This window comes from Temnothorax nylanderi, unplaced genomic scaffold (assembly GCF_030848795.1).
Source record: "Temnothorax nylanderi isolate EJ_2023f unplaced genomic scaffold, tnyl_v1.0 TNYL_tig0162_pilon, whole genome shotgun sequence".
Classification (NCBI taxonomy): Eukaryota; Metazoa; Arthropoda; class Insecta; order Hymenoptera; family Formicidae; genus Temnothorax; species Temnothorax nylanderi.
The window spans coordinates 350,996-378,937 of NW_027249224.1; the positions used below are offsets into that span (position 1 = coordinate 350,996).

Consider the following 27,942-nt stretch of genomic DNA (forward strand, 5'->3'; position numbering starts at 1 on the left):
CCAATATTGGTCAGGTCCAGAGGACCGCCTGGAGGCTTTTACGAGGCTTGACTGAAGTCCTCTTTAGAACCTACAAGTAGCATTTTGTGCGTTTTCTACTATTTTAGAGACGCAAAGTAGGACTAAAGTTTCCATGTAAATTATTAAACCTACTACATTGATCCTCTAGCATCTACAGATGTTAGAAATTTCAGGTCGAAAATAGGTCTAAAATTTCGACTCGGGATTTGATTAATTTTTCAAACGTTCTCCATATTAAACTAGAAATAAAATTATTAGCATCCTATTTCAAATTCAGTTGCAAATTATAGATTATTTAAAGTGACTTCTATACTCTCTAAATCTGAATCAGTGACTATTCACTGATTCACAGTACTATTCACTGATTCAGATTTAGAGAGTATATATATCAATTATCGTATTTTTAATAAATATTTAATATTGCTTTTCATAAGCCGGAAATAGCCAATATCTATAGCGTTGAAACTTATTTAACATTGTCCAAGATTGATAATAACCGAAATAATTGTTTTCTGTATGTACATCGATTAGTAGTTTTATGCAAATATAAACATTATTTCACGCTATAAATCATTTATATGTTGATGTGAATCATAGTATCACATCGGATACAACAGCGATTGATCAATACCGAATATCTTTCGGGAAATGTGTAACGAGAGCACAACGGTAATTTTTTATTAATTTTGATCGACAGCGCTGGCGCACTCTCTGGCCGCTGGCCGCGTCGCCATTTATCATAACAATTTCGTTAAATCTGCCACAGCTTTTATTCTCTCCCCATTAAAAGCGTTACAATTTTATATCTCAGAACAGAAACGGAAATAACATAGCTAGGTACCGTAATATTTCGTTGCGGAATTATTCGTCCTATTCAATAATCACGTTTTATCGAGAAAGAGATCTGATATATTTGTATAGCATATTAAATTGCGCCAGTTACATATAAAAGTAGAGAGAAAAAAGGAATTATAAAGAATATGATACAAAGGGATTTTATATTATAGGTATTGAAAGATTGTATCTTACTGTATTTTAACAAAATATAAGATCCTTCAATTTCTTAAGTATCTTTAATTAATTCTCTATTTATAATCACAGTTTTTTTTACAATTTAAGAAAAGCAACTAGTAAGCAGGAATAGTAAAACTCGCGTCCAGTTGAAATCACCGGTCACAAGCATGATTGGACATAATGAAACGCATGTAATGTGATTCGATAGATACGGTCAATTATGTTACCTTCGATTAAATCCGTCGCGGTCCATGTTTGACCAAACATCGTTAGCGGCCTATTGCTCACGTCGGAATACGGCAAGCGTGCAGTACGGACGCTTGCAGTAAGGAACCGTACAACAACGGGCGGATCTTACAGTGCAGCGACATAATCTCACGACAGATCGGGACTCGTGACCCAGTATATATTCACGATATACCCGGCGTACACGCCGCAATCTTTGGTAATCACCCTACAAGCCATTTCGTACGTCCCTTGTTCTTTCCGCCGTAATAACGTCCACTTGAGAAAATTGCCGCGCATATTCGTCTATGACGGATATAGAAAACTCGGGGGGGTTTCGTTCCGTGTCTTGTTTGCAGACACGGATAATGACGCCACCTCGGCGCCGCTAATTTCGAGCCGTAAAGTACGCCTCGCGAAAAGCACGCTACAGACGCCTCTGCTCTCTACGCCCCGATATCGTATTTCCCCATCTGACGGAGTAGAAGTGCAGACGGGAATGACATCGGGCGCAAATGCATCGGCGAAAGCGAGATCACGTCTGCAAGATATCGCTACAAGTAAATCGATAGCGACGAAACGCGTTAGCGGATCTTAAACACGCTAATGGCAAACTAAACGCGGTTCGCCACGTGCGCCCACGGATCGTCGGAAAATCTGATTGACGTGCATGCGTTGCACCTGCTTTGCGGTGACGCATGGGCTCGATGTTGCCGATGCGGAGCGAAACGTCTATATGCGTTAATCTACACGTGACCACGCACACGTGACGCTAGTTCGACGGGGATTTTCCGCGGTTTACAGTTCATGGGTCTTCAGAACGAGAAAATTCGCGGTATTCCCCTCGGGGAGGATAATAAAATTAATAAACAGTTCATGCTGCGATCGAATAGCGGAGTAACACAATACACAATGAGTGTATTAACATAACACACAACGTGATATTAAAATATTATGTATCAGCTTACAGAGAAAGTCGATATGTGTGTAACGTGATATTATGCGATAACAGGAATATGGTATTTTGTATTTATGTCATTGTTGTCATATCAAGTCGTACGAAACGTTCAACTTCTATTAGTGGCGTAAGTTTAAACCGCTAAAAGCGAGATGCATCTGTCGAGACGCACAAGCCACGTAGAAAAGCACTATCTGTGCACGATACCAAAGAACACGCATTTATCCTCGATATACACGGTGTACCTTGGGGCGTCCCGCTGTTATCATACGGCAGTTATGAATAGGAGAATGAGAGTGTAAATGGGAATGCAATGCGGTGCACCGCGTTAGCCCAGTAATTCCGGAGTGTCGTACTGCATGGGTGTACGTACAACGTAGGCACCATCGTCGTCTCGTAGTTCGCGTTTCCATCTCTTTTCCCTATTCGTCGAATGTTATAAAGTCCTTCATATGAACCGTGTCTTCCACGGGATTATTAAACGCACGGCAGAGCATGGATCGTGGAAATACGCACTACGCGACGGATATTATCAGTTGTAATACCGACGTACTCTCGGATGGAGCTGCAAGTACGTGAAATACATATGTAAAATACGATTTCCCGTATTTCAAACGCGAGCACGGTAATTCTGGCGGTGAACAGAGGAGCGATGAAGTTACATTAATCCGTAACCACTAGTCTAGATGAAACCCGGGGCCCGGGGTGTAATGTGGTTATCATGGTGAGCTAAAATTCAGCACGATAAATAAACAATGGCGTTACATCGTATTCGTGAATCGCGGAAGGATCATGTATTTTCGAGATTTACGCGGCAAGCATAAGCTTCTTTTTTTTATTCACGTTTATTCGGGTTTCGACGAAGCGTTCGTTGACGTAAATCAATGACCGAAGAACCATGGGCGCGCTTGTTCGTTGTTCGAGGATTCGGTTTCATAGTGGAAGGCGCCCCCGTGCAAGCAGCCACGTGATGAATGCAACGGCTATCGTTAAATCCGCCACGGATATCTAATGATAAAGGCTACGTCTAATGAGAGCGCGCACGCGCGCGCGCGCGCCAGTGAATTCATTACCCGAGTAGTGAAGATCGAAGAAAACCGTATTGTTCGGTTTCCTTTCGGCGCATCTATTAATCCCGGCGACGGCGAACTTTCAGTAATTGAAACGACGAGTTAACTCGGACAGCTCCGTCGATCTTTCACGCTACCGCTCGTTTTGCGCTTACGTTTTCTTCGTCACAATCGTACGTGCAAAATAATAAAAACCGAGGATATGAAGTGTATTGCGCATCGACGTACCCTCTCTTTTTTTTTATGCGATGGTTGTGCATCCGACGTTGTGTCGGACCATAATGGCACATGGCACCTACGACGGCTACGACCGGCTGCGGTGCATTCGCGGGAGAATTCGCATCACATCTCTATGTACGTACATACTACGCCGCATTCCTGCAGCGACGCCGACCCCACGTTCTTTAATACTCTTTTCGTGTCCCTCGGAATCGCCTCCCCCATCGTCGTCCGACCATTCTCCACCTCCTGAATGTGTTCCTACGGTCGTGTACTTTCCGACCCATGGAGATCGCGTCGGGTGAGCACAATAGGCCCTCCCGTCGACCGACCCTTCGTGGCTCACCCTTGAAGAACCCACGATGCCGTCGACGAACCGTATACAGGCATACGTGCCGACACGCTGACGACACGTCTTGTCGGTACATCCGCCGATTAACAGGCGGACGAGGCGGCAATCCTGGTTCAACAATGTTCGACGGGTCTCGGTCGCTCGATATCTGCAAGGCATTACAAGGGTAGACCAAAGAGAGAAGTAAGCTTCTTTCAAATTCCTTCGTTTTATCTCAGGACTACTGTGCACCGTAGCTGTGAACATTCTACATTTTACGCCGACGAAAATATTATTTCCATGTAAAATTGGTAGCGTTGCAAAATATATGTTTCTTTTGACAGTTGCCGTAGAAGATAAGTATGAAAATAACTTTATGAAGCGCAAAACGCGTTTGATTATTTAATGTTATTTAACACTCTGGTTATTGTCAGATATTGAATCGATTTTGAAAGTCTAGGTTTGGTGGTAAAAAAAGATACGAAAGAGAGAGAGAGAGAGAGAGAGAGAGAGAGAGAGAGAGAGAGAGAGAGAGAGAGAGAGAGAGAGAGAGAGAGAGAGAGAGAGAGAGAGAGAGAGAGAGAGAGAGAGAGAGAGAGAGAGAGAGAGAGAGAGAGAGAGAGAGAGAGAGAGAGTACGGAGGAAACTGGCATCTCAAATTGCCAGTCGATCTAAATTCGTGAAAATTGAGATCGGCGATGTCAGACACATTTTGGAGCACCTTCCCTTCGAGTGCAATCCACCGCAAACACGTCTCAAGGGAGGCAAAGATACACGACGTGCTTGACATAGATTGAATCGACAATGGTTTTGTAGACGCTTGTCTTTTTAGATGCACAGTGATGTGATTGCGGTGGCATACGAGGTGAGGAATTGCAAACATGCGGCCTCAGACATGCTTCAATCTCACAGCTCTTAATCGAGAACATGTACCCAGGTAGCAGAGTGACGTCAAATGACGTATTAATAACGTCTTAATGACGTCTCTAACGTCAATAAAACGTCATTAAGACGTCTTTAGACGTCATCTTGCTACCTGGGTAAATGTAGAGAATATGTCTCTAGAAGATTTGTAACATAAAATTAATAACGCATAACTGTAAAAATTATATTAATTAATAAAAGTAATCAAAATACATAATTCAGACTCTTTTGCACTCTTTATACATTGATATCGGTTATCATTAATATTTTACACATTGTGCAAAAGGTATAAAAGCACTGTTGCAATTAACAGTCGAACAATAGAAGCCGTTGGGGAGTTTAATAATTAAATACGCATTAAGAACTAGCCATTGAGAAGTCTGATTGTATAAAGTAGCTTTTGAAATCTCTTCTTTAAGAGGCGAATCGAAAACATGAGGTTCAGCGTTGTATGTGTGCGTTGTTCGCTTTGTCTGGTTGATGTGAAAATAAGGGACGATAAATCGCTGCTCTTTCGGACGTGAAAGGAAAGCGTAAGAGGTGCTCGTCGTGCTCGCGCTGACGGAAACGCCGAGTGAGGCGCCGAGCACGACGATTAATTCAGCTTCGTTGGCTCAGAAAAGTGGTCTCGTTCGCGCGAAACTGGCGAAGATCGCGATCAATTGGGCACTTTACGTCACTTATTATTGGCGGGGATACAGCGTGGAACGCGCCATTATATAGCTCCATAATAATACTTTCAATGCGCTTTGCTGGCCCTATCATATTTTATAAGGGCAGCCCGATCGTTTCTCACCTGCACGGTCGATAAATTATCGTCCTGTAGGAATCGTAGTTACATTTATCAATTTTTCAATGACACGGGACGTACGCGAATGTTCAGAGATCTTTAATCAGTCGTCCGAATAACGAACGAAACGTAGTGCAGTAGAAAACGAGATCTTGCACATTAAAGTCCGTAACATAACAAATATCATGATTTCGCTAAAGTTGATAAAGTACAATTTTGCCTCTATGCGTTATTTATCTAACTTTTTCGCGCGAACCGCGTGATCATAGCTAATTAAGTAATTTATGGGCGCCTGGAGACCGTCCTGGAACGCCCTACATTTGCAGGGCATCGCTTTAATTTAAATAGATTAATTTCTATCTCTGCGTCCATGGTGCATAAATTTCAGCGGTATTTTCTATTAATGGCTCATTTGGCGGGTTTATATCGTGCATCGAACAATGTGTTTTATCGTCGTTCTGATATAAACCGCATGCAAATACTTATACGTACCGATGTACCAACTGCGGCTAGCCAACAGCTGCAGCCTAGCGTGTTTCAGGATTTCCCCCTCGATTGTGTTTACCTCGCGCGTCTATCTCGTGCGCGTAGCGCAATACGAGCGAGAACAATTGGCGCGAATGACGAATGAATAACTTGTACAGTGATTCGAATATTCATCTTTTTACATGGAAAATGTCCATTACAATAATTAGAACAAAAACTGATTTGCATTTCAATATTCATGTGCGTTTTTCTGCATACACACACACACACACACACACACCGTATATACTTTCTTATCACGTTATATTATTTATTCTTGTTTTCTCTCACGGACTATCGCGCAGCATGAATGACCGAGAAATCCAATCATCCGTGACAGCCATTGTAAATTACTTCCTGAAAATGGACCTGAAGCACATGAACGCGCCTTGTGCCCACGTGTCAATCATCTTGCGATCCTTTCAAAGCTCCTTATTCCCCCTTCTACGTATTCTTCAAGGTGAGTAATCGCACCGCGCACGTTCGATCCTTCCTCGGACACGTTCCGCTTTTTTCGTTCTGCAATCGTGCCCGGGTAAAGTGTGCAGATAGGCAGGTATTCATACTGCCGTGCCGTGCTGGGGCGAACCTAGCTGCGCGCTGGGGTACGCGAGCAAAACCGCATGGCCTTATCTGGACAATAACGCTTCGCGTATATCGCGTCGCGGGCCACCGGTTTTCCTTCTTCCCTCCCCCTCCCCCTCCCCGCCCCCGCGCCCCTGCGAAACTTTCGCGGTTGCGAATGCAATATAAGCTGTATCCGCCGTGCGATTCCGCCCGGTCACGAAGACGCATACATCCTCACCGGGCGGGGATGGCACACACAGGCATGCACATATCACGTCCATGCGATATCCTCAATCGCATGCCGCGCCGTTGGCTATGCACTTGCCATTGTTGGTGGCGGCCCGTGCGAGCATCGAACCGCGATAGAACGGCCTCTTTTCCACCTTGGTGGCGTCGCGGGATATTAAGGTCAACGCGAGCGATCGGGCGATGGAGGCGATGGACCGATTTTCCGCATAATTTCACGCATAATAATACCGCGGCATGCGGCTATACGATTGTCTGGCGTGTTTGCGAATTTTCGAGCGTATCTCCATCTTTTCCTGTTCTTCGAATAGGTCCGTTAACGAACGTTTCTTGATCATTACAAAGCCAGGTTGCTGTTTGACGAATATAATATTGAACGACCCCCGATCGCGATGAAAAAAAAAATCTATACCTTTCAGATGCACCGTTCGAGAAAAATTCTCCGCGACGGCAAACTCGCGGCAAAATCATTAAGGAGGGTGGTTAGTAAAATCAATTTGATAAGAATTAGTTCAAATTTACGGAGAATATTCGTCTATGGGACTCTGTCGTCCATGCCAAAGTTGAAGACAATCGTCTGCATGGTTGTCGAGTAATTAATTAATTGAAGTTATACTCTTGTCTCTCTCTTATACACGGGCGACACAGCAGAAATGTTACCTAACCTGTAATGTAACTCTCGAAAGCATATTAAAAATGATAAGAATTTAGTGAAAGTAGGTGCAAATAACTCTTTACATATTTAGGAAGAACTTTCTCGAAGACTGAAATGATTCGTCTTTATAGTTATCAAGAAATTGTAAAAATAAAACAGGACCACATTTATTATTTCCACATTTCAATGTGGATAATAACGTATTTGGGTTTCAATTGTACAAACAACTCTTTTTAAACCTTAAGAAACAGCAATTAAATGCATTCCACATATTTATTTGCTAAAATTCGTTTATTTCACGCGACGAAAATCTAACCTATATGCTTTTCCCCTGCCGCGCGCCCCTTCCCCGCACAGAGAACGAACCAACCTCTTAAGGCTTCGCTATGGTGTTCGAGGGACTCTCTGTCTGTTTAAGGATGTACATCGCTTATGTCAAAATAGAGGGATGAAGCTGAAATTTACAGAGATTGTGCACTTATATATCCCAAAAACCTGTGTTAAATTTGCAATCGATTGTCTGACCCGTTTCTGAGATATTTGCTTTAAAAGTTACAGAAATTGTATATATGATATACTTCCCATGTGTAAATATCGTAATATGTATCTCTGCTCCTGTACAGTAAAAATGAATGAAATTTTTATGGTACACTTCTATGACATCGAGAATTGCAATTACGGTTTTTTAAGTTTTTCTGTTAATATTTTTTTTTCAATTTTTTAATTATTTATTTAAACAATATCAAGTACAAAAATGGGACAAAATTGCGATTTTTACGCTTTTTCTGTCCCAATGATAACATGTTGTTTGTGAATAATTTCTGAGACTAGCTTTACACTGTTTAATCAAGAAAACAAAATTATACTACATATAGCTATACGTAAAACATCCTTAAATAAAGTGGAAAAAAACACACGTATATATTTTTATGTTTTCGAATAATTTCAGTTAACTGCAGCACAACAATTTAACGAAATGTTTTTCACCTCTGAACAGGTTAAATTTCAAATTAATCAAACGACATACAGAAATATATTCAACCATTAATTTGAAATTTAATTATGTATTTGAACACAAACCCAGTTATTACTATAATACCACACCGCCGGATTATCTGAAAACACAGTCCGGAAATATAAAATACCGGTTATTTCAATGTTCATATTACAATTCCAAGTTAATTGAATTATCGATACGAGGGCAAGCGTGAAATAATTGATGGGAATGAATGGGATAACACATGAGAAGAATATCATGTATCGGCATTAAAAATACGTGTCGTCTTCGTGCGACCTAATTTTTCGGTTATATCCGCGCAGGATGAAAGAGAAGTCGCAGAGTATGCGATATTTCGAGAAGCGAATGAGCCGCGTAGGAGTTATGGCAGCCCCCACGAGCGCAGCGAGAAAAGATCTTCCCCGAAGTAGCGACCGTGACAAGTGGCGCGACACACGAAACTCCGTCTCGCGCTGGTGTCGATACAATATGGTTACATCTCCGTCGTGTCCCCGCGACGCGACGGCCGTACATCCCTTTAAATCCACTTTTTACGGCGCCGAGGGACGGCGCGTGAGATCCGTCAAGATGACGGACATTCTTTAAATTCGCCGAGGAAGCTGCGGGGCCGGGCACGGACGACTCCCCGAGGATACCGAATGTACCTCCGAACGAAATGAAATTCTGGTCGGCGCGCTCTCTTCTCCGTCCCGACTCTCCCCTCGCTCGCACTCCCCGCTTTCTCGTCCCGATCGTAAATCGACCGGGATGTAGACGACGGGGGCCAATAGGTAGGCATACCTATATGCCGAAGTAAATGGAGAAAGCGATCGCTCCGTGTGCGAGCTGCCGCCGAGCCGCCACCCGCTACCGAGCGGGACGATCGAGGGACGTAATTGGCATCGTGCAGGCCGGGAGTGGTCGATTCAAGATCCCAATACCGCGCTCTTCGCCCTTAATTGCGCGACGCCAAAATCGGGCACGCGCGCCAGGAATAATTGAAATCACACGGGAGCCGGCCATTCTCGCTGTTTAACCATGTTTACGCGACATCGGGTGCCGTTTTGACGCAGGCGAAGCATATGGCGGATTTCCCTAATTTTAATGGAAAGTCAATTAGTATTGGCATTGATATGCATGTGACCTTACGCCCGCGGCGAATTGCTGCGAACGGTGCGTGCGCTCGTTCGCGATTCAGCGTTTTCTATTCTGTCCCTCTTTCCCTCCTTCCCTCACCCCCCCCCCTCTCTCTCTCTCTCTCTCTCTCTCTGTGAATTTGGATCATTAAAAAATCTTAAGTTATATATTTAAAAATGTTCTACCACCCCTGCCTCGGTTATTCTATATGTAGGCACATTATCTGTGTTAGGTATCAGCGAAGTATTCAGTAACGAAGCACGTAGTGATCATTACAGTGGAAATTTCATGAAAATTAGATGTCGAAGAGGTGCGCCGCGCAACGGGTGCGTCAGCGCGTTGCTAAACGTGAGATATTAAATACACAATAATGAATTGAGAGTTACTTTGCGAGATAATCCGTATGTCATTTCAACTAATCTCGATTCCCGTGATTACTGGACCGTGGAGTCGATAGCGCTATTTCAAATTAATTGCATTTGCCGCGCGTGTTATATAATTACTATATACATATTATTAAATCACGATCGGTATAATCGTCGTTATTGCCACCGACATATTTAATCGTGTGTCTACTAATCCGCAACCCTTTTTTCCATGTCGAAGATTTGTACGTGCATTCGCGTCCGAATAACGACGTAATACGCGTGATCGAAATTCAGCTATATTTTATATCCGGTATGCCCGAACGCAAATTGCTTCATCAAAATTTAAATCCTAAACGAGATACGAGATAAAGAGACAAATAAATAAGACCGCAACATTTCCGATACCTCGTTAAGATATAGAAAGCATACGTGGCTTGATCCGAAAATTTGTACAAAGCATAAACCTTGACTGTCAGAGATAACGCTCTACATTTCGTAGCGACCTCGATATCCGATATGCGAAGCATATAGATAATAGGAGTACACGTATCGAAATGAAAAAGGGGCAGCGGTGCGCGCGTTAATTAATTGCCTCGGCTAAATGGCAGCATCTCGTCCGCGCGTTTACCTGTATGCGTCAACAGATAAACCGGAAGCACCCGGCAATCGAGTCAATCACCGAGAGTAAAACCACGCGCGGGATTTATTCGTCCTCTTCGCTTCTGGCCGCGCGCCCGCGTAAAGTTAACCGCGGGCGCGCGTTCGCAAAACCTCTGATAAATTGAATTTCAATTGCGAAAAGCGTATATGCGTGTCCCCCGAAATGTAAATCTGGGGACCGTGAGAAGCTTACCGCGGGACGGATAAGCGGTGCGAGCGTTCGGTGGTACGCGCTTTCATGTGTATCGTCGCCTCCTAGATTATGCGTATAGAGTTCATCAGAGCGGAGATCAAAGCGCGGTCGCGGCGAGCTTTTATTTATGACGCATATTAAATTGCTTTTTAACAATTGTCAGCGTGCAACGTCACGTATAAATAGATATTCTTCCCGTTGCGTATTTCACGGCAGGAGGAGAATACGAATTTCGAAACTGGAAATTTTTAAATTTCGTCACACCGTGCACCGTGCATCCTGAACTCTCTTCCACGCGCGCGGTATTTCGAGGGAACGCTCACGTCGTCGTCAACAGCATGAGCCGCGCGCCACGACAAACTCGTTACGGTATTAAGTACCCTCGGGAAATCTTTCTTCCGTGCCGCGTGCTTAACGAACGTTCTTAATGGAATTACCGCATTTGTGCCCGCGCGGCGCAAGAATTTGCGGTTCGTTGTAAGTGGCAGGCCGGCAATTGAATTTCAAGTCGCCGAACCGGGGTCAGTTTATCGCGTCTGCTTACCTACGTGTCGAACTGGGATAATTTCTCCTGGACTACATGGACGGTGGTGCGATCGTGTCTCTCAGCGGTCGGCATCCTGAAATCGGACGTGAATGGATCATTTATCACTGGCATACGTTCTCTCGCGTCGGATATAGTAATAGCTATGGCAGTCCTCGCAAGGAACCGCGCGTGTCACGATCGGACAGGCGATACGCATTTTACGGCGTGTCATTTTAATTTCCGCATATGCGTATCTATGTATATAGTCCCCGTGTGTTTTAAATGAGATTAAAAGCTTGCGCTTTTTGGCGTTATCTAAAATTCCCGAGATACCCGTTCGTTTCCTTTGAGATCACCTCGTTAATACATAAGAGCAATGTAACATCGTCACCGCAAACGCCACTAAGGATCGTTTCCCATACATTACAACCGACGTCTCATTCGCTTCTGTAGTTGAATCTCATCGCGTGAAAATTGGAAAAGTTCAAAGCACTCGTCGCCGCCACTGGCGCGATGTTAAAGAGAACGAAAGAGAGGCTGGGGGGCGGGCAAAAGGGAAACTGCGGCGCGCCGAGGTCGAGAATAGAGAAAAAGTGAGAGAGAGAGAGAGAGAGAGAGAGAGAGAGAGAGAGAGAGAGAGAGAGAGAGAGAGAGAGAGAGAGAGAGAGAGAGAGAGAGAGAGAGAGAGAGAGAGAGAGAGAGAGAGAGGGAGAGAGAGAGAGAGAGAGAGAGAGAGAGAGAGAGAGAGGGAAAGAGAGAGAGAGAGAGAGAGAGAGAGAGAGAGAGAGAGAGAGAGAGAGAGAGAGAGAGAGAGAGAGAGAGAAAGAGAAAGGAATAGAACGGGGAAAAAGCGCGGATGAGAGAAGCCGCGGGAGATATTGTTTCCGCGGCGCAGAGCGATTGCGTTCGATTTTACGGGACGCGGCAACTCGCGCGGAACGAATCTATTGTGCGGAGAGGAGTTAAATCGTGTACCGCCGCGGATTTAATATGCGCGAATGCTGCGACCGCTCGTATTGCACGTTGCGCCGCATACCGGCTGCCCGATACCGGGCGTGCCGGTCAATTTTAATCGGGCCGCCGCGCCGTGCCGGCCGTAACCCCCTGAAGCGAAAACGGGAGTCGCCCGAAGTTCCGCGTTTACATTAAAGCCAAACCGGATGTTATCCACCGGCCAAGACGCGCCCTCAGCGGCTCACTTTTAACTCGTAAATGTTTGCGCTACCGCGAACCGCCCTAAGATAAAGAAGCTACTTTGTTCCCTTTTACGCAGAAATTATACGAGATATCGTTATACTACTTCACGCAGCTTTTTCCGCGAACCTGTATAATATACAAATTCATATTTAAAATGTGCAGATGTTTCACAAGCTGTTGAAAAAAAAGAGATGCAATTTCTTGCAGCACCATTTCTCCGCGCATTACTTCGCGATAAATTTCTTATACATTAATTAAATCCGTTTTTTATTGTACCTACTGACATCGTAATACGTGCACATTATGGGGTTAGAGGGGTTAAATCTGACATTTAAAACTTGTTAACTTGACACAAAGATCCAATGATATTTCCTAACACGGTAACACGTCATCCCGCTTAAATAATCACAAAACTTAGCGTCCATTCGAAATTATGTGAGATTCCTTCATAATTCATGCTCTGCGTTATATACAACGCAACAAAGTTTGCGCGATTCAAATCGAAGCTGCATCCCATTTTCTGAAAATCAGAATAAAGGAAAGATATCGAGGCAAGGAAAAGACAAGAGGTAGATAAACCTATTTCTGCTCGCTCGCTCACAAAGTTGCCTCTTGTAAGGAATCGCGGGTAATTGTCAGTAACTAATTATTCGTGGATGTCTGGCTTCAGTCAGTCCTTTGGGAGATACGAAAGGTTCCGCCGTGTGGAAGCCTTACTCCTCCTCCGTCGTCAGTCCCCCTCGCGCTGGTTGGCGCGGGCTTCGGCGTCCCGGTGATGGTATTTATTCGAGATCTGTCGGCGCCTTTTTACGTTTAGCCACAATTAACGTCGACAACCACCGTTACCGTCAATATATTTATCAATTAACTTGCGAATATGATGGACGCGACGCGTCAGACTGGTGGTCGGTTTGCGCGCGCGGAATATATAGGCGAGTCGCGCGAAATCGATAGGAACGAGCGTGGTTTTCCGAGTCGGGGCCATGCACCCTGGGTGGGTTATACGTGCCTCCTCCAAGTTCGATGAAAAATTTATGAAGAGTCGGATTTACGAGAAAGGCGGCGCCGGGCGAGCCCGCGCGCGCTTGACGCGTGACGATGGGAACGATGACGGTGGCGCGCGAGAGTGCCAGGCTGAGAAGAGAAAAACGTCGGCGTACGAGGAACACAAAATTCTCCTCGTGCCGTCGTTGGCACGAGGAGAGACGATGGAATTTTTATAACGACACGTTTTGCGCCCGGGATTATTTTAGGGACGTTTCCCCCGCGGGAATTGAGCGCGGATGAGGCGCGCGCACGCGCTTCTGCGAGAGTACTCGCGAGAGCTACTGCCGGAAATGAATTCGCGCGTCGACGTCACATACTTACTTCCGGCATTCTTTTTTCATGCTATACACGGTGGCTCGCTAATGTGGAAAACATGTTGTGGAAACTTGCGTATGGAGGTGTATTACTTTCGGTTACTTATCGACGAGACGATCGAGGAGATGCGTGACGTGCTTACAAAGCCGCGATGAAGGATTTTTCATGCCCCCGATAATTGCATTTCCATCTTTTTCAGTGTTGTCGAAACGTGTTGCAAACGCGAAAGCGTAAACACGAAGCTTCGAGAGATAATCGATAAAACGCGAATTCGATTATCTTTCAATTGGTGAAAAACGAAACGCCATATAGAGAGTCAGTTGTTGGAAAAATGTCAAACTGATCGGATTGAATGAGTATTTCAATTGTAATTTACAATTTTGATTCAAAATAGTGCGCGCGCGAACAACCGCGAAACTACAAGAGATAAAATGGTAAATTCGGTCCATTTTTTTAAATAAAATACGATACAGGTCAATTGAAAAAAACATGTCGAATTGATCGGAATGAATGTCTATTTAAACTGTAATATGTAATTTTTATCAAGATAGGATTTAATTATTGTATTTTATACGTAAGAAATCTTCAAATATAGCGATAAGCATATCGATGTAATGCAATTGTTAATATAACAATGGATAATCGTTTGGGCAAAACGTATCGACACGTGACATTGATTTAAAGATCATAGCTTTTATAGTCAATGCGATATAAAACCTGGCGCTCGTAAATTCATAATGCCCGCACGGCTATTCGAAATAACTCAGTTGCATGAATAATGTAACGTCCGATAAATTCTTCCTAGCGTATCCCGTATAAGACATTAAGGTGTTAACATGACAGACCGATACGGTTTTACGATACGGCGGAAAAACAATACACGCGCGTTTGATCGATTCGTCATTCTGGATTATACAAGCACCAGTTGCGAGAACTGCTCGAGCATCGATTCTTTTTTGGTCCCGCCGCGCCGCGCCGCACCGCGCGATCTCGTTTTAGCGCTGTACAGTACTGTACACGCTCTGGTATACACCTTGAGGATTTCGGGATTATCCCAAATCCTTTGTTGCCCTGGAAGCAAAAGGATTTCTCGAGGACCGGGCGTCGACCTAGGCACCCTTCAAAGGTTGCAACGAGGTCTCTGCAATCTCTCTCGGAGCACCTTAGCCTCTTTCGATCCCTCCAATAACACTGAAATAACGTCCTTCACGTACCGAGTGTCCGAAAATTTGTGGACCAATTCGACGGTCAAGATAGAATCGATATGAAAGACATGGGACAGGTATGACGCGCCGTTCAAGATTGATTGCAACGTCCGCTGGTCGGAATTAAGTTTCGTTCGGGGTATTGAGATTCGGAGGAAATCTCTCGTCGAAGAACGAATCAACCCCAGTGGGGACGCCGGATAAGAACCTGAGTTACATTAAATACCGGAACACTTAATGGTGTGCGGAGATAGAATCTTCGCTATGAATGAGCCTTGTGAAGCGACGCGACTTCCGCTGCGCGACGATTCTTCCGCCACATTTATCCCATCGTCGTGATATATATATATATATATATATATACCGAGACAGCCGTGTCTCTCCGCTATTGGCCACCATTATCTCCTAATCACGCGGCCTACAGATACGACCATTAAAATGTATTACGATCGTAACGTGTACGTGTAACGTTCATTGCGACGCGGGCGATCGAGGGCCTCGATACCACAGCCGAGTTCCCGTCTCGTCATTTGATACGCCTTATCGCCGCCGGGCTAACAATTATAGGACAAAGGGCTCGAGAGAGAGAGATCTGTGCGGTTCGACGCGATCTCCAGTTGGGGGGGGGGGGGGGGGTTAACCGGAGCGCGTTTCGTCATTGTTTCACGGTGAGGATGGACTCTCATTGTTCTCGCGCGAACTCCCGACCGGGGTTATGCGCTTTCGGGGGGCGAAGGTAAACGCTTCCAGGGACCTCCGGGTCCCGCGTAACCCGGGGAACTTGGATGTGGGTGTCTCTGATGGTCGAATGGACGAGGTGTCTACCTCAAACCCTCCGTGTCCCGTTGCGTACCTCATTTGTAGCGGCCCTCGTACGTACACATATAGGTCAGTACTCTCGAGATACGAAATAGCGCCGGCGGCGAAGCGTGGTACTGAATTATTGAATCACTATAGCCCGGCCCATATCATCGTGGCGCAGTAACAAGATTGTACATCCGCCATTACGCTTCCCGTCCGGATAAATAGCGGTGGACCTGGCCATCTGGAATCACCCTGGGTGAGCGAACCACTCCTGGATATCAGATCGAGAACCCCGATTGCGCGCGAAACGTTCGCTTTGATTGCGATGATCTATGAAAGCCGTTGCGTTAGATCACGATTGTAACAACCCGGAGGTTTCGCATTTCCCGTCGTAGTTGTCAGTGCCGGCGACAGATGGATGCTGACAGCTACTGACGACCACTAATAGCCATAGTAATTTTACACCGTATTAAAACGCGATTTCTCAAGTATCTGGCGATTAAGGAAATGGACAAGAAAATAAATAGCGGAAAATGGGTGTGGGCAACGAGTTTATTCTGGAGATTAAAAATTAACATTTATGAAGAACGTTCTTAAACAGATCTAGGAACGCGATAAGGATGGCTGTGAGGAATCGATGACGGTACATATCGCGTGCAATCGCGATGCCGTGAGTTACTGCATTAGAGTGGAATTTAAAGAAAATATCGCAGTGTTTGCGCTGCTGATTTTAAGGAAGCATCGTCGTCGCCTGTCGATATCTACGTTTCGTAAACCAACATCATTCGCCTAGATTCAACAACGAGTACAACAATCGCGATGTATTTTTTTTCTTTACGTATATAATCAGGACTCGTTTAAAATTTTCTTAAATGTATATAGTTTAAGTAAATTAAGACACAAAAATCTAATTTAGATAATTTACATAAAAGCTATTAACGATAAAGATCGCGTATCTTTTAAAATAATAAATTTAGTTAGTCCAACGTTAATTAAACGTATCGTTTTCTCTTTCTAATTGACTTTATTAATACGAGATAGCATCGTTATTAATAGTAATTTGCAAGTACCAGTTGAGTTTGCTGTGCTATGCCGGGGGCAATGATCGATGCACCTCAATGAAAACGTAATTATCAGATTGCTGGTAAACTGGCTTGGTATATAGTTACATTAGAGAGATTAGAATAGCAACGAGAAAACGTTACTTGCAAATTTGGATGTATTTCTACGTTTACACATGACTAATGTAATTATTAAATAGATATAGAGACAAAATAGTCAGAGATCGTTGATATCATTGCTTAATTTAATACATCGTAAGAACATATGACAAAGGATTATTGTTGTGTGATGTTAAATTATTGCTTTTCAGTATTCAAAATTCAACATTGGTTTCATATTAATTTCGAAAAACAAAGAAAGAAATACGATGTTTCCGAACATAAACAATTTTGTAGCTTAATTTCCTGTAGCTCACTGCACTGGCATTAATTTGATGGAATTGGGACATTGAAGATTATTTGTATATTACGCATCGACTGCGGCTACATAATAGAGAAACACATGACTGTTAAAACGGTACGTTCGCATGCATTGTTAAAGTTGGAATGTTTATTTATTTATTATTGTAATTAATAACATATGTACCAAGCTTTATATTCGAAATCACGTCATAAAAGATCTGATCTTTTTTACATCGTGCTACGATTAATAATGCATTTCTGTAGATTTTAATATTTTTATTTGTTAGAGGTAATGCGCAACGAATTGGCATATAAACCGATAATATACAAATCTGATAGAATAATTTGACTAACTGAATAATCCTGCATCAAAACGACATAATATATCGCTTTAAATACTTCCCGCTAATCTGTTTGGCACGTTGCTCATAAATACTATTAATCACCGACTATTAATTGGAAGATTTGAAATAGCATTAATCCATATGAGGCAACAATTAGATTCTCTCGAAAGCACAGTTGGAAAGATCATCAATAGTATTTAGCATTCTATCTCGTTTTAAGACAAATTACTGAAAGATAAATATCTGAAAAAGTAAGCGAAACTTTCTGATAGAAACTATTTCTGTATCTTATTGTTAGAGATAAAGAATCATATCTCCAATTTTTGTTAAAATAGAGTTAACAGATTTTTCAATATACCAGGAGCTTAAATTGTATAATGGTAAAAGGTCTTATGTGTCTATTATTATTAGTTCCTAAAATACAATGTCTGAAAAAGTCGTATTGAACATTTTCGTAGTGCCCTAATTTTCAGGTTCAGCGTGTTATGGGCAGTTGAACTATTACAAATGTCAGTTAAATTACTTTATTAAAAACTCAATAAATAAAGTTGCTACTTTCATTTTACATCTAAAAAAATGCACCATTTCCCTATTTAAAACTTTAACCTTGTTTTCTCCGAATTCATAATAATAGATAAGATTCTTTACCTCTAAGGTACTAAATTAAAGGATCTCATGCGGTTTTATCTCACGTGAATAATCGTGTTATCAGTCGTTCAATTATAAAGGAATAAAATTTTCTCATTTTTTATGGAGATGTTCATAATAATTTTATGATTATTTTGTTCACATACCTAACTATCGCATAGATACCTAATAGAATCAAAATAAGAAAACTATACTGCGCAGGAAATAATGCAAAGAGACGTAGGGAGTTAATAGATTTTTCAATTCTGAATCAGCGTGCCCGTAACCCGTGTAGGCGTAAATGCATTTGCAAAATTACACCGACATAAATATATCATTTGTAGAATTACTCCATACTGAATCCATACTGAATGTTGACATATAATATTTGAATGTAAATCATAAAGGCATAATTGTAAAATTGAGCAGGTACATCCAGTATGATATTGATTTTTAAAGAAGCAGACGCTCGTTAAGTATAAACACAATCGAATATTTTTATAAATCATAACATCCTTTAATTGCTCGAATTTGGCCTCTCAACTCTCTCAATATTGATTTCTTTTCAACCATTTCTCACCGACAGTCACCGAAATATCTGTTGCGGCTGAAGCCGGATTCAGGCCGAACAAACGAGCACGCACAAACATGAATGAATAAGTTGTTTACTGAAACAAATTGTTTCTTCGTGTTTGTTCGCGCTCGTTTACTCGGTCTAGATCCGACTTAATTTTAAAATTACAAAAGGCACAGTAAAATTGTATTTTATTCAGAAGTATCTGCGGAGATGAATTAAAGCTGAGAACGTTCGACCGATTTGCAGAGTAATCATGTGATAAATACTTCATCCTTCGGATTCATAAGTCCTCGATTCCGTGCATGTTTTACTTCATTTAAATAAGGCAGTGGATCAATATGTCATTTACGTTGTCTCAACACATAAAGCTTTATAGTTCGTATGATGTTCGCGCTACAAAATGCATCGGAGTAAATATACGTCAACGTGGCTGCAGCAAATGCAAAAAGTATGAGATGACACATGAATAATTAGCGTGGAAAAATGATGGCGCAGCACGCTATTCAGATATATGACGAACGTGGTGGACGATTCGTGAATGGTGAACTATTTAAACCGACAGTAAAAAAAAGAGTTAAAAGGGTTACTAGCAGAGATGATATTACCTCTGTATAATTGAACGCGATTTCGTTCCGTTAAAGCGTTGGCACGGTGGTGGTTGGTTGCCACCTTCTCCCTTCAGGATACGACTTCTCGGCGTTGGCTTCTATTGATTCACGCTGACTTGGTCCCACCGCAGGGCGAAGACGTAAGGTAATGCGATCAAGAAAAGGAAATAGAATACGTACTGTCGTCGCATGCACATTAACGGAGAAGCCACAGAGGCACGAAAATGGTCTTGGGCGTAACAGTATCCACACGGGAATTGCATTACTCTTTTACATGTAATTTACATAAGCAAAGCATAATTTGTATTTATATAAATATATATGCATATTTACGTAGTAAATATAATCGTTGTCGTCGTAAGTCATAATAATCGTTGCTTATAAAAGAAATTGTTCTTTCTCCAAGAAATTAGACTTAATTTTTAAACGTTGACGCGCGCAATAAAGTTGTCAATTTAGTCAGTTAAAAAGTGCGATAAAAAGTTGCTATTTTTTATTTTGTACCAATTTTCAAACTTAAATAAGCATAAATTTTTTTTACACGAAGCATCGAAATAGAAAACGATTTGTTTGTTTCGTACACGGTTGACCCAGTTTATATTCTATGTGGAAAATTGTTCGTGTAAACACGAGCGTATACAATATGTATAGAAATCGCATAGAAGTAATTTCAAATTTTTCGATATCCTGATTGAAATGCTCGACAAATATTTATTGATCTATTTCAAGTAGCTATATGAAAAATATTTAAAATAACAAGTGTTTGTGTGCATTTTTAATTAATGTACATACGAACGTTTCCAAAATATTCAAAATGCTTCCAAAAACAATCGATTTTATAATAAAAATAAATCCGACACAAATAAAAAAACAATATATGCTTTTACGAAAAGTATATTTGATATAAGATACTTTCTCAGTTTCACTTTTCCATAATTAAATCTATCTGTGATAGAGAACCGAGGGGAGAGCGAGTTAATTAATTTCTTGTCGCGTGGACGTTTTCAGCTCGTCTGAAAATGCGTACCTCGTGCGACCTAACTGACTGATGAAGGCTTTTAAAAAGCATTTAGCAATGTCCCGTCTGAGTCTCTCTCATTCATTTCGCGGCATTCCAAACGACAGACGGTTCCTGGAGGGGATTTCGCGCTGTTTGACGGAAGAAATTCGTTTGCGGGCTTGCCTTTCGTTTTTTCCTTCCCACTAACCCCGAAGCAGAAATCCACTGCGAAGAAGTAATAAAGAACCTGTCGAGAATTTGGTGGCCATTCTTCTTCATTGGAGTATACTCTATTTCCCGCGGTTCGCCACAATCTCTCGTAGTGATTTCGATATCGCAATTCTCTCTTTCTCTCTCACACACACACACACACACACACACACACACACACACACACACACACGCACATTCTCTCTTCCTTGTTGCCATCTCACTATCCATAAGCTCTTATTTTATTCTCCGAGATAGATCAACCTCCTTTGATTCCTGAAGTGTTCTCGATATCTGTCCGCGTCTCCAACACAGACAGAAATACGTACATCTGAAATGATCGAAAGGGAAGTGACAGTTCGACGGAGGCGTGGTTACCCATCGTATTGGAGAAATTGATCGACTGCCGAGGACGTCTCATTAATCTATTGCCAATAACGTGCACGACACTTTAAAGGTGGAGACGATTGCGTCCCTATTTCAATCAGTTTCAATTACGTTATGATGCAAAGGTTAATACTCGCGAAGTGCAATATAACATCTATTTAATATAATGAATGATAGTATTTCTCATTTACGTATAATTCTATACTTGACAAAACTAAGCAAGAAAATTTAGTTATTATAATAATTTGATAAATAATTTCATTTTATATCAAAGAGAAAATATTGTACAATCTGCAACCATGACAAAAAGATTTAGAACTTCGTTTCTTTTCTAAATTTTAGAATGTATTGGCTAAGTGACCAATGTGCGATTTGAAAACGAGAAAAATTTCGCGCGAAGCAAGGACACTTTTATTTCTGTACGTTCAAACGAATGCGAGAATGCCACGCGATTCTCGATATAAAGTTAGAGAAATACGTCGTTCCACCTCTTGACATAATTCTCTTTATCGTTGCAAGGTATCCACTTGTGATACTCTTGGAAGCCTCTGCTTTAAAGCTCCAACATAAAATTATTGTTACGATACGTACAATGCGAGCTTAGAAGAACGCGAAAGTGTAATAACCGCAGCTAGTACGTTACAATATAAACGAAATCCTTGTTACTGTAAGAAATATGAAAAGCAGTTGCTATTTCTGTAGCTAGAAGATTTGCATTGTTTATACTTTATTGTAACATGTACAATGTCCTTATTCAATTTTATGATTTATACTATTTAGAGATGCTAATTTCAAAGTATAATCTGATATCGATACTTGTACCGATATGCTTTCAACACGGATATGTTAGCATATTTAAAAATATATGGAGTCATATAATATATAGATACACTTCACATAAAACAAGTATTTCACATAAAAAAGTATTTTACACCATCTCGCATATTTCAAATACCATGATGTTCAACAAAGTTATACCTTGCCTGCTATTAATGTAATGTGGATATTCAGTATCCTGTATAAGTGCTTGACCAGTTGAATTAATCTCTCATTCATCGGATAATGCTGTTTATTCGCGCTGCTAATGAATCGTATCATGAAGATGAAAATAAGACCGCACAAAAGATAATTTTCGTATAATTAGATTGAAACAGTTTTAAAAGACAAATCAAATTTGAGTTGATTCGATAATACTGTAACTGCTGAAAATTAAGAGAAATTCGCAACAAAATAACAAAGTCGTTAAATTTTGATAAATTCATCCAATTGATCGAATTTATCAAAATCAAATCAATTTCGTATATCTCAATTTGAAGATCGTTGTCATTATATATATAGAGGAGAGTTATCGAATGTACCACTTAAAAGTTATTTTTTATTATATTTCCTATTTGGTATTGATTTATATGCAGATAAACGTTGGAAATTGTAATTTGATGTTTCAGGCATCTATTATCACATTATTAGCTGTTTAACCTTTTACCAATAACAAATTAATTTGTTATAAGTCTTTTTTTAACGTGCTGCAAAAGATGTGATTTAGGCAACCGGTCGCCTAAATCGTACCCCTGTGGGTCTTTTAAATCATATCTCCTTGAAAGTATCGAATTTATGAATGAAAATAATTAAAAAAATATAAGCTTAATAAAAGAAATCACTAACTTATACCTATTTCACTAATAATTTATCAAAAAAAGAACTAAGTACCTACTTAATAATTATTCAATCACAGTAATGAAAAGATAAAATAAGAATTGTCATGTTAACATAATCTAAATTATTATGTAACGTAGAGATGCGTACGTATACGAGTTCCTAGATCGTACCAGCATGATACAGGAAATCTTATGATGGTACGATTTAGGAAACTTGGTAGATTTTATAAAAATATCGATTTAAATATATATATATATATATATAATCTTTATACCTAATAATTGCAAATATGTATATGTAAAGAATGTAAAATATTCTACAATAAACCTTCTTTTATAAAAATATAAAAATTTATAATAAAATTGTATGATTACATTATTATCAGCTATATAAATTGATCAAAAATTTACATCAGTGGTACCTGAATTTTTTAAATGTTGTTAGCACGCACACAAAACAAGATGTAATCTATCAAATTTTTGTCCATATTACTTATTTTTCATTTATTTCATATTTTTGTTACTAAATGTTGCTTATATTAAGAAATAGATAATATGAAATATTGATGAAGTACGATTTAAGCGACCGGTACGCATTCATCTCCCCTATTACATATATCAATTTTCCTCAGTCTCGAAAGTCTGCCCGAATTTAAAAGTGACTTGAGATACTTTATCCTAAAATTATCCAACTTATTCTTTCAGTTTAAAAGCAAAAACAGAGAAAAATTGTGAATCACGCTCGACAGATTTTTCAGTACAGTCTCGTCTTAATTGCGCCACTTCGTCCTGCAGAGATAAGAGTTGACGTTCGCGTTCGTTCGTTCTTTGCACAGACCGTCCAGAGAGGATTCGCTTACGGATTTTCGTTTAATACGCATTTGGCCTCGCGGGAGCGGAAGACCAGAAGTAGATCGCGAAAAGTTATCTTCCCACTTGCGTCTCTCGACCGACGAGAGCCTGCAGGCACCGCGCCGCCGCCGCCGTTTCAATTGGGCGGCTCTTCAATAGAAAGCCGGGCTTTTCTGCTGTTTATCTGTCGGTGCCGTGCACACAGCCGTATTTGGCGGACGAAACGAAGAAGAAGGGGAGGGGGAGGGGGGGCTAAGCTGTATCGAGCGCGAGAAACAGCTTATTTGGCATCGTCGGCGCCCGGGAATTCACTTCGTTCTCAAATAAAATGCCACTCACCACGTCGCCGGGGCGAATTGCACGATGCGCGGACGAACCTGCCCCCCGATGAAGCTTGGTGAACCGCACGCACGTAAGCTGCACGGCGAAAAGCGTGCGCAGCTTCGTCGGATACCTGTTGACGCCCGGTGAGACGATCGTGTGGAGGTAAGGCCCGGGAACGAATTACTGTCCCCTCGAGCGAAAGATGTCGAAGTGAACTGGGATAGTTCACTCATAAGAGATATGAAACAAGCTCTAGTTTTATTAAGTACTTTCTCTCCGTAGAGAAGTTAGCGTTTATCGTTTGGCGCTTGGATCATCAAGATATGTGATATATGTGTCGCGGTGGAATTTCTATCCGTTCCTGGATATCAAAAGAATTAATATTGAGTCGCTTTGTTTTATCGCGTTGCAGAATGGGAGCGCGAGAAATATTAATGAATTCCGCTGCTGCGCCAATACATTATATCATACTTCGCGCTTAATAATGAATTTCAAGATTATAATCGCTATAATGTTTTTTCAAGAAAATGGTTCCGTACGAGTTAAGTATAATGAGATCGTGAAAATGCGTTTTTCGCAAAGCCGTTACGTTAAAACATATTCATTTAGTAGTTAATTACAGTAGTCGTCAGGAAGAAAGAAATTAAAAGAAATTTATTTTATATGAGGTTTAACCTCGTTTTACCTCGCGAGCTTCGCGTGAATGATTAAATATATGTTGCGCTTTACTTTTGCTATAATCTAATCCGTCAACTTTATTCAACGAGATGTGTGCGTGTGTGTATGTGTGGGTATGTCTAAAATTTTTTGCAGTATTTCGCGTTTTTGCGCGCACTTGTCAGAAGCATCTGCGGGCCGAAACATTTTAAATGCTCCCGTCTTGGCTTTTCTATCAAGGCGCTTTTCGATCCAGCTTTTCGTGTTGCTATCTCATTTGAAAGTGTTTTCAATTCATATTGGTCATCCGCATGTTGTTCTTATTGGATACATATACCAGACCAATTTGCATATACATCGCAGATGTTAAAAATAACCGATAAATCCGACGTAAGCCCGTGAAAAAGATAGCATAACATTCGCAGTAAAACTTTTTCTGTCAAATGTAAAAATATCGCTGTGAGACAAGATTTTCATCGCATGCAATGAAAACCCCTGAGAGCCGACGTAATTAATTAACGAAATGCAGTTATGCGTATCGGACGGGTTACCTTAAAAAAATGTGACCCGGGCGCGTAATGAGTCTGCCTCTCATCCCGTTTTCTCTGCTCGACGACAACGTGCGTTTGCACGTCTCCGAAATACGAGAAGGATATCTAACACCGCTCCGTCCGTCCGTCCGTCCGTCCGCGAGCGCCTAATGGATTCAGGTGAAATTATCCTCGCGGAATACCAAATGAGCGGTAAGGACTGTCGTATAATTCAGACTCGTGGGTATTAGGTGTACCCATTTAACGTCACGTCCCTTCCGTTTAAACGCGGCGCTGTAGCTTTCGGCCCCCCGGAGAATTGCACCACGACGAGAAAGAGGAAGTCAGAGAGAGAGAGAGAGAGAGGGAGGGAGGGAGAGAGAGAGGGGGGGGGGAAGGTGGCAGACGGTGGGTGTCCGAAGGGATGAAGACGCGGGCAATCGGCCAAACCAGGGCTCAGGAGTGTGCTTTATGCTCTTAGCTCTGACTTCTGAGCTAATCGACCCTTACTCCCTAAACTAACGTGTAACAACCGCGAAACGACCTGTTTCAGCGCCGGGATTTGGCACTGGCCAACGAGAAATCGCGACAACATCCGAACTTTAGTCACGCCACAATCGAAGTAATTGCAGGACCGTGTTGTTATCGAACATTGAACGTTCTTAAAATAAGCTCTGCATTTTGTATGTCATCTGCATTTATCGAAACATTTATGCATACAATTTTGGCCTTGTTAGCAGAATATCAATAATTTAATTCAATGAAAAAAATGTTTTAAACTATGTATGCAACTAATGAATTTTTTAATAAAATAACAAAATCAATTGTCAGATTTGCATTAACCCGGGAACGATCGTCTGGGGTGATTTTTACACTCCAATATCGAAAAAATGAAGCTTCTTTCGTTTTTTAAATATTTTTTTTCGATTTACTTTTTTCAGAAAATGTTTAATTAAGCTATATATACATATATCGTCCTCAAATCATCCATCCATCCATATCTAAAAAAGAGATGTAAAGTCGATACTCGAATCTATCGAAGTTTATTGTTGTCGCTTTTCCGCGATGCCGATTGGTTCTCTCGCTGCGCTTATTACTTCATTTGCAGCTGTCATCGTATATTTTGACAGTTGTGTGTATCAAGGAGTTAATAGTGTAATATGTAATACCATAATTTTAAAGCTAAATAGCGCGCGCGAAGCGCGCGTCTGTGGTGTCTAGTACTAATAAATTATAGAACAATCAAAATATGCAATATGCAATATGCAATTAATAACAATAATTTTTAATTGGCGTGTAAAAATCACTCCAGGTGACCATTTATGCAAAAAAAATCAAGCGCCCATTCCCAGATTAAAGAGATGTTAATTGAGTTAACTGAGAAAAGCGTTGGTGTGTCACGTGCTGAACTATCTGATCAAAAAAATATCAAAAGATATGTAGCTAGTAGCGTAATAGTAAATATAAGAAAAAAATGGAGAAAAAAGAGCGAGATGAATAGCGCAAGATAATGAAGTGCCGAGTGAGAGGATGAAAAATAGTTGTGAATGATGGAAGAAAGAAAAAAAGAAGAGTGTGGAAAACTGAAGGGCAAGAAATGGCAGGCACCGCGGATGAGACGGCAGAAACTTTAAATTGGCGAAACTCCGGAAAAACGCTCGCACGAACAAAGGCGAGTGGAACAATGCTGAAAATCCGGTAATCGAAAAGATTCGCGTTTTCAGTGGAAACGGCTTCGTCGGCCAACCAAACGATCCCCAATTACAGTTCCTCTTTCATCACCTTACCATTTCCGCCTGCGTCCTGATGTAACTATCGTACCTTTTTTTTCGCGCATTCGTTAGAATTTGTCCCGAGATTCCATTTCAATCCTAATTAAACAGCATCATTATCCAATCTCACAATCCATCAACAGTAACAATCTATTAATTTGAATAAAGCGATTCCTCGCGGTGGAGCACAATGATGTTAAGGATGAACAAATGAAGGTAAGGAACTCAATACGAAGCGAGAGTTCCGATAATTTGTTCATCACAGAACTTTACGTACGGTTCCAACAATCCAATCGTTTGCATTTTCGATTAAAATTTAAATGACTATAGATTGTTTCCGTACATGTTCTCACACAATGTTATTTTAAGAAATATAAAAAATTTGTTTGTCTTACAGAAAATTTTGTCTTTATTTTGCAATAATTCGTACTCCGATCACGAGTACAGCAACAAATCTCCAGGTCCGTCGTTTAAGCTTGACGCTAGATTAGAACTTGGAGAACATCCGCGTGCTCGATTAGTTAATTTATGTTCCAACGGTATCACGATGTTACGTGAGGCGACACGACGGTTCGGTGATGGGGACGTTAAATGTAATTAACGACTGCTCCGTAAACGGGAATAACGCTTAGGTCATGCCGTTCAAGCTACTAACTCAAAATCCGAGGTACCTTTCTATCCGCAAATGGATAGTAACGAAGTGCGCCATCGTAGCATTGTCAATTAGTAATGCCAATACTGCTCCACGAATTACAGATTTAAGCACTTGAACGTTTCAAAATATTATTTATTGACGTAATCATTATTAATGAAACACACAGAAGCTCTGAACCGATCGTCAATGACTTTTATCCCGGTCTTCTTGAAGTTTTATAGATCGACTCCCTCGTTATATTTTTTTTATTCTTGTCACATGTACTTCACGTAGATAACACGTAGGTA

At 41.3% G+C, this 27,942-nt stretch overlaps 1 protein-coding gene across 2 annotated transcripts in view; it reads right to left on the reverse strand.

Annotated features, from left to right (window-relative positions):
* Positions 1-27,942, reverse strand: part of Kek5 (kekkon 5) — a 95,892-nt gene that overhangs the window by 43,761 nt on the left and 24,189 nt on the right. The window contains exon 2 of one of the 2 annotated variants that reach the window (XM_071715373.1): positions 11,445-11,520. The exons of the other annotated variant lie outside the window; for it this stretch is intronic. The gene's annotated coding sequence lies outside the window, so the exon portion shown is untranslated. The remainder of the gene's footprint in view (positions 1-11,444; positions 11,521-27,942) is intronic. 2 annotated transcript variants of the gene reach the window in all.